General features: G+C 40.4%; 2 long non-coding RNA genes across 2 annotated transcripts; both read right to left on the reverse strand.

Annotated features, from left to right (window-relative positions):
• Positions 1 to 703: 703 nt before the first annotated feature.
• On the reverse strand, positions 704 to 1586 carry LOC114556205 (uncharacterized). Its single transcript, XR_003692649.1, has 2 exons — positions 1461 to 1586; positions 704 to 1201 (listed from the first exon to the last, which is right to left on the reverse strand). It is a non-coding gene; the product is annotated as an uncharacterized LOC114556205 (long non-coding RNA).
• A 28-nt stretch (positions 1587 to 1614) lies between these two features.
• On the reverse strand, positions 1615 to 3049 carry LOC114556057 (uncharacterized). The gene is made up of 3 exons (XR_003692627.1): positions 2979 to 3049; positions 2707 to 2903; positions 1615 to 1624 (listed from the first exon to the last, which is right to left on the reverse strand). It is a non-coding gene; the product is annotated as an uncharacterized LOC114556057 (long non-coding RNA).
• Positions 3050 to 7349: the final 4300 nt, after the last annotated feature.

The following is a 7349-nucleotide window of genomic DNA, read 5'->3' on the forward strand; positions in this document are numbered from 1 at the left end:
TTTTAACCATTTAATGTTAAATTTAATTCAATATGTTTCTGAAAAATTATGTGGCAACAATATGATAAGACCTTGTGATTTTAAGGTCATGACAATAATACTTTTACATGCTGCTAGTGGTAAAAGTTGAATTGAATAGTATACTACCATATAATGATACAAAATTCCAAAGCAATGTATATTTTTATACGTATAATTTTATTTCATTTTCTATCACTTTTACTTCCTCAATCAAATATCAAATATCAATAAGTCATAGTAATGCTCCCAAGATATTTCATAAAGAACAACATCATTCTTAAACACAAAATAAAAACTGACATTGACACATTGCTTATTTATATAATTCAAATGTTATATATAAAACAAATTAACAACTAAATATGGGTATACATTTACGGAATAATTTATTATTAAAATATTACACATTTACACACGTGGAGGGCACACGAGAGTGCATGTAAAGGTGCTGAGAGACTATGTGAGGGATGATGATGATGATGATGATGATGATGATGATGAAGAATCAGACCAGACATCCAGTGAAGGTGAATACAGTTAAATTAAACTAAAGATCATAATTGCTTGGCTATGAAAACAGAAGAAACAGTCCTGACAATGCCCAGTGGTGTGTCTTGTGTGCGTGAGTGCGTGCGTGTGTGTACGTGCGAGAGGATATATTTGTCGTCTGGTGGGTTAGCAGTCCATTTGTTTGTCTTCTCTTTGAATCTTTGTGTCTCTCAGCCTCATAGAAGTCCGACAGTTTGAACTCCCCCCAGGTCATCTCCTTCCCCATGCCCTGTGCCTTGTAGGGGGAGAACACTCTGGAGGGGCAGTAGATGTATTTCCCTGGTACCCCGGGGAAGCTGTCATGTACAGTATGTGAGGGCTGCCAGGGCCCTGCTTTAGGGGTTGATGACAGAACCTCCACAGGCGACCTGTTGGAAGCTGCACTGCTGACTTCCTGTTCGCCCTCTCCTCTGACTCCATCTACGACTTCAGCTGACTGTAGGCTAAACAGTTCCTGGTCATCTTTTTCTGCTGCTGCTGCTGCTGCTGGTGCTGATGCGGCTGCTGCTGCTGCTTGATGATGATGCTGATGATGATGATGATGTTCTTGTTGTTGTTGTTGTTGTTGTTGTTGTTTAACCAGGATGTCTGACCCAATCCGCTCCACTGTAGACCGGCTCAGAGACTCCTCCTAGTGCGGAGTAACAGGTGGAGGGTTGAGAATGGCAGGAGCATATATTTATTATATAGTTTCTTACCAAACTCGGACAAAACATGCATCAAAAATTTTTTGTGGATTGTGTGAAGAGTTATTTGAAATAAATTCAGTTAAAAAAACAGTTCAATTTGCTACATTTATTATATATTATATTCCCCCATAGTCTTGACATTTTGCATAGGGTAACTGATAACTAATGCAACCTTATTAAGCCTATTAAGCCAGACGTTACCTGGTCTGTAGGAGGATGGTAGGTAGGTCATTTGAATGACCTGTATCCATGAAAGACTGCCTCTGGTAGCAGCTGTGTGCTGGGACCGCTGGGACCGGAGCCCTGCTGAAAGACCACTCCAGCTGTGTGATCTGCACCACTCCAACTGGATCTTCACTGGTCTCCTGCAATACAGCATCACATACAGTATAGTGATTTAGTCAGTCTAAGTCTACAGATCAAAATAGTTTGCATTCATTTGCTATTGGGTCATATTACTCTCAAATGCAATTATACACATGTTCACTGTGTAAATCCCTACATGCTAAATAGAGCAACCAACAATCACAATAATAATCACACATAAGATACATAATAGATATGTGACATTTTTTTAAAAGTTGTAAGCTAAATGAGGAACAATTCAATTTCCTCACAATTTTAAACACATTTACACTGCAAGTGTCAGACCGAGCAGAATATGGAGCATGCAGGAGACAGACTGGGGCAACAGCCTCCCCGTGTAAGAAGAAAGGGCATTAGAGTGTGGGGTGCTTAGGGGGTGAGGAAAGGGCATTAGAGTGTGGGGTGCTGAGGGGGTGAGGAAAGGGCATTAGAGTGTGGGGTGCTGAGGGGGTGAGGAAAGGGCATTAGAGTGTGGGGAAAGGCGACGGCCCAGTGAAAGATCAAATGAGATAAGGGCAACAATAACACTTTAATCAACCATGGCCTGAGCATGACAGGCTGGGTGGAGAGTGCAGCCTCTTTTCTTTTTACCTGCACTGTACAGCAGTTCCTAATAGTTTTGCTTTTGTATATCTTTTTTTCTGTACAAGCTTTCTTTATGTATATTTCCTATGGCTGGTATGTACACACAATGACAAGATACATGTTCTGTTAAAAATGTTTTTGTTGACATCAATAGTATTCAGCTGCCTCAATATAAAATATTCCATAGTGGGCAACTATCACACTTTCAGATTACACTGTCATTAGACAGGATGTCTTTGCATTTTGACTGTGTTGGTCCAAGCAATAATTAATAATGATTGTTTTGATGCCACTTAGTTATTCATTGATGGAATTATTTACATTTAAAACAGGATTTCATTATTTTGATTGAGTAATCACCTTTTATAGGTCACATAGATTATTGGAATGCTGAATGTGCCATGTGGTGTGAGAGTTGTACTTAGAGTTTTGACAATTGTAAATTTGGTTCAGTAAATGTGCCAAAGAGATTGAGAAAAACTGTAATCTGGATTACATGAGAGTCTGTGGCCACCAAAGCAGCAGGGCAGTGATCCTCGGTCTCCATAGCTACAGCAGCTGGGATGTTGGGCTGTACCCTGTGCTTGTCACAATTTAACACAACATGACGACAGCCTGGCTCCACATGCTGAAGTCCACATATCATCTGAGCTGAGGAGGTAGAAGGGGCTGGCAGCGGGGCCTTCAGCCTGGCTGTAAGAAGATTTTGGTCACAAAAACATTCAGGGCATTCATGATGGTTTAAAGTAAGACAAAACAAATAATAACCTTTCACAGAAGCAACAATCCCAGAGGAGTCATCAGGCTCAGCAGGTCTGGAAACCGTCGCTGTTGGCTCCCGTCCTGTGTGCTGTAAAAACAATTCAGTGTCATTTTCCTCCCACAGTCAAGTCTGTTTATGCTTCAGAATGTGTCTTTACCTGTTGTCTCTCTAACAAACTGTGAGTACAGACTGAAAACTAAAAAAAACTTAAATTCTGAATTGCTATTTATTTGCAATGACAAAACACAATGCTTTTAAGAAAACAGGTAAAGCACAGAAACAATATGAATATATAGTAAGCACACTGCCTGTCATTCAAAGATGTGGCATGGCAAAAAGAAAATGCCAAATCCTTGAATGACAGCCTGAGAAAAAGCATGCAAAAAAAAAGAAAACACTTACCATCTTCGCTGACCTGTTAATTCCTTAGGTTAGTGGGAAAGTAAGAGAACACAAGCATCAGAACAGGCCTGAACACGGCCAAAATAACAAACTAGTTGAAGGAGAACAGTAATAGCAGGAGGATTCTGCTGAGAACAGAATCCTCCCTCTACACCGATGGAGAAAAACCTGTTGGTGGAGACACAGCCGGGGCTCTGGAGACTGCTGCTGGTCCTGAAAGCACAGGTGACTACTAGATTAGACTACAGTACTATCGTAAACAGTAAGAGTTTAAAAAACACTCTGTTAATTAAACTATCTCCACCTACTTAGTTCAGTGGCAAATTTACAGGAGACAGATTCAGCATCCCCTCTCCAACTCCTCGTCTTCCTCCATCGCTAGAAGATTAAACAATAACAATTATTGTGTGTCAGGTCATAAAATACTAAACATCTGTATTTGCATATTTTTGTGTACTGACCTAGAATGCTAGATGTAGGCGGTGTAGGGGCAGCTGATGTAGTGGAGACTCCTGCAGGTGGTGGACAGGACTCCCCAGACTCAGCCCTCTGCTGCTTGAGGATGTACTGCTGCAGGTTGTACATCTTGCTGTTTTTGATGCACTTTACTCCTACGATGAAGGCAGCATATCTGTCTGCCCTGCTCTCCCAGATCTGCCTCCAGGTGTCCTTTGCCCTGGCTCCAAAGCCGACAGTATTGTCACCCTCTGATGCCACTGGTGGCGCAGGCAGCCTGGAAGCTAGATACTCCCTGAGGTCCCTAATTTCCTGGAAGCTCCTGGCATAGTCCAGAAATGACAGCAGGCTGTCCTTGTTGTGTCCCTGAGGGTTGAAGGTCCCATCTCTCTCCTCCTCCTCTACCTTTTTCATCAGGTAGATGGTGTAGCCAACATCATTTTCCAGGAGCCACCTAAACAATTTACCCTTGTACTTTCCAAACTGCAGCACATACTCCCCCATCACCTCCAGTCGGTCAGACACATCCCCTTCCCGCTCAAAGACCACAGTGAGAGCATTGGTCTTCACAAGGTCATGTCTCTGAGGGGGAGACTTGTCCTCAAGAGAAGGGTTCTTTTTGATCCGCATGGCCTCGTCAGAGGGATCCTGCCGCAGATGACCTGATGGACCCTTCCTGAAAGACACCATAGTCTTTCCGGGAAAGAAGTTGGTTGTCTTCTTCATTATCTCCTGTGCACAGCAAAACACAGTGTATATTATATAGTAATAATCAAAATATAGTCATACTGTTACATAAACAGTTATTTATTTTAACATCAATCAGCATTTGTAATGACTAAGTAACAGCACAGATAGATAGATAGATAGATAGATAGATAGATAGATAGATAGATAGATAGATAGATAGATCAAAATGTATTATTCACATATTAATCTATTAACAATAATTCTATATGCTGTTTGCCATAGCAAATGAACCCCATCTTAGACATAAACTGTATTATTTTATTGAAAATATACACAAGAATTGCCTGAAACACGACTGTAGCTAAATAGTATCCATATTATATAGTAATAATTAAAAGACAGTCATACTATAAACAGTTATTCATGTTAACATAAATCAGCCTTTTTAATTACTAGGTAACAGCTAGACAGACATAGAGATAACTAGATAGACAGATAGATAGAACAAAGTGTCTGTGTTTAACCTATTATCAATTTATCCCCATTTTAGACATATTGTAGTATTTAGCCATTGAAAATATTCTGAAACACGTATGTAGCAGCAACATATTAACAGTACCTCTGTGTTTAATGGTTTGTAAATAAATAAACACTATGAAAGAGTCAAAGAAAGCACAATAGCAATGTCTGTAAGAGAGATGTGCAACGTAACATCATTACAAGTTAAGAGAGATGTGCAACGTAACATCATTACAAGTAAACGTTACTGTAAACGCTGACATGTACATAACGTTACATGAAAAACATGAATGTACTGACGTTATTGTTAGCTAACGTTAACGTTACCTTAGCTAAGTAAACAACAGTTTGAACCTGTCAATCAATCCTAAAACAACTAACAGTGTATAACAACAGTTTGCCCATATATACAACGGAGACACGTTAATTATGCTAATACTTACGTTTGATAAGTTGACAACTTGTAAGACGACAGACGCGGAGATCGCGTCCCGCATGTGGCGTTTGTCAGTTTTTTTTTTTTTTTTTATAAAAGCATGTCACGGAACCGTAAGCCCACCCACGACCTTTTCCTGAACCCACCCGTCCCGTTCTTCTCGCGTGTCACGGAAACGTAAGCCCCTGTTTATTTTTCGCCGATCCGTGTTCATTTCACGGAGTTCTTCCGTGGGCCCATCACGGAATTTCTTGCAATTCCGTGAAACTGCCACGGATTTTGAGTTAAGGGCCCGTGTTCATTTCACGGAATTCTGTGAGATCAGGTTGGAGTAGCTGGTTACAGTAGTCATCTCAGACATCTGACTGGACAGCTTTGTGACATGAGATTACAATCTATGTCACAGTACAATGGCGGAATCAAATGCACAACTAAGACAGGGAGTCACAGGTAATAGTCTTTATTGTTCAAAGAACAAATGCAGGCGAAGGTACAAAAGTGGCAGGCAAAAATCATAGTCAGGAAACAAAGCAATAGTCCGAAAAACGCTGGAGAGAGTGACTTACGTACAACTACAATCTGGCACTGGGAAGTTGGAATGGTGAGTATTTATGCATGGGAACTGGGGAAGCTGAAAACAAACAGGTGAAACACATTAGGGGCGGGGACAGTAATCATACAGACGGGAAGGCTGACAAAGGGAGGAAGACAAATGACCTGGGATGAGATTGACTGATGATTTCAACATAAAACAGGAAGTGCAAATAAACAAGCAAAACACAGAATAAAAGCAGGAACATGACAATCTATTCTAGAAGTGTTTTGTTGTACTCAGATTGCCTCAATGTTTTCCAATCTGATAAAAATTGATTCAGCGGTTTTCTGCATTTCTTCTTTCTCCTGCTGACTCACATTCAAGCATTGCATTGTGCTGCTCTCTGTCCATCCCGTCTTCTTTGTCGATTGTGAGATTTAATGCGAGAATCTGAACGGCATTGTTGATGCCATCGTTCAGATGATCGCATCTTGGTGGCTGCCAAGTTCGAATAATCGTTTGAACCAGTTGGACTCGGTGAATTTCTCAATTAGATTTTTCACAGATTCCAATATAATAGAGAGTTCCTGGAGGGTTATTTGTATGTCGGTCGATTGTGTCTTTTTCTGAATTGTGACTGAATTTAAAACATTCTCCAGGGCTCTAACTCTGTCACAAACACGACGGCACTGGTTCTTGTTGGCCTTCACTCGCTCAACCAGGGTCAACTTAGAATAATAATCTGAGTCTGTCAGCAGCAACAACAGAACTTTTAGTGGACTCTAACTGCTGCTGAACATTAATCCTGTAAGGTTACATTACAGCTCAATTCTCAGCTCTTAATACTAGATCACTTTCAGAGATTGTTCTTCCCATCACACACAAAAATTCCCCTCAAACACCTGAGTAATCCTGATCTGTGGGTGTAAAAAGTTGGATGAGAAGATAATGTTGAATGATTCCTTGTGTGAGGTGTCATTGAACTCAGCAGAGTTCCTTCTTCATCGGTGATGGTTAAGGGTGCTCCGATCAGGATTTTTGGGGCCGATAACCGATTGCTGGAAGCAGTATCGGTCGATACGGTCACAGGGTCTATTTGAAGCCTTCTATTTATCATGTCATACATTTATCATATATTAATTTTAATATTCTTAACAACAATGTATAAGTATTAAAATTAACAGAAGATAAGATCAGATGTATTGTGAATTGTCAACGGTTTACTTTAAAAAACCTCTTCAGACAACATTAAGTATAATTTCAGTTATAAATTCAACCTGCGTATCTGTGCTTCTGCTCTTTCAGTTTCTCGTTTAGACATGGGGACAAGATCATTTT

This window comes from Perca flavescens, chromosome 5, assembly GCF_004354835.1.
Source record: "Perca flavescens isolate YP-PL-M2 chromosome 5, PFLA_1.0, whole genome shotgun sequence".
Classification (NCBI taxonomy): domain Eukaryota; kingdom Metazoa; phylum Chordata; class Actinopteri; order Perciformes; family Percidae; genus Perca; species Perca flavescens.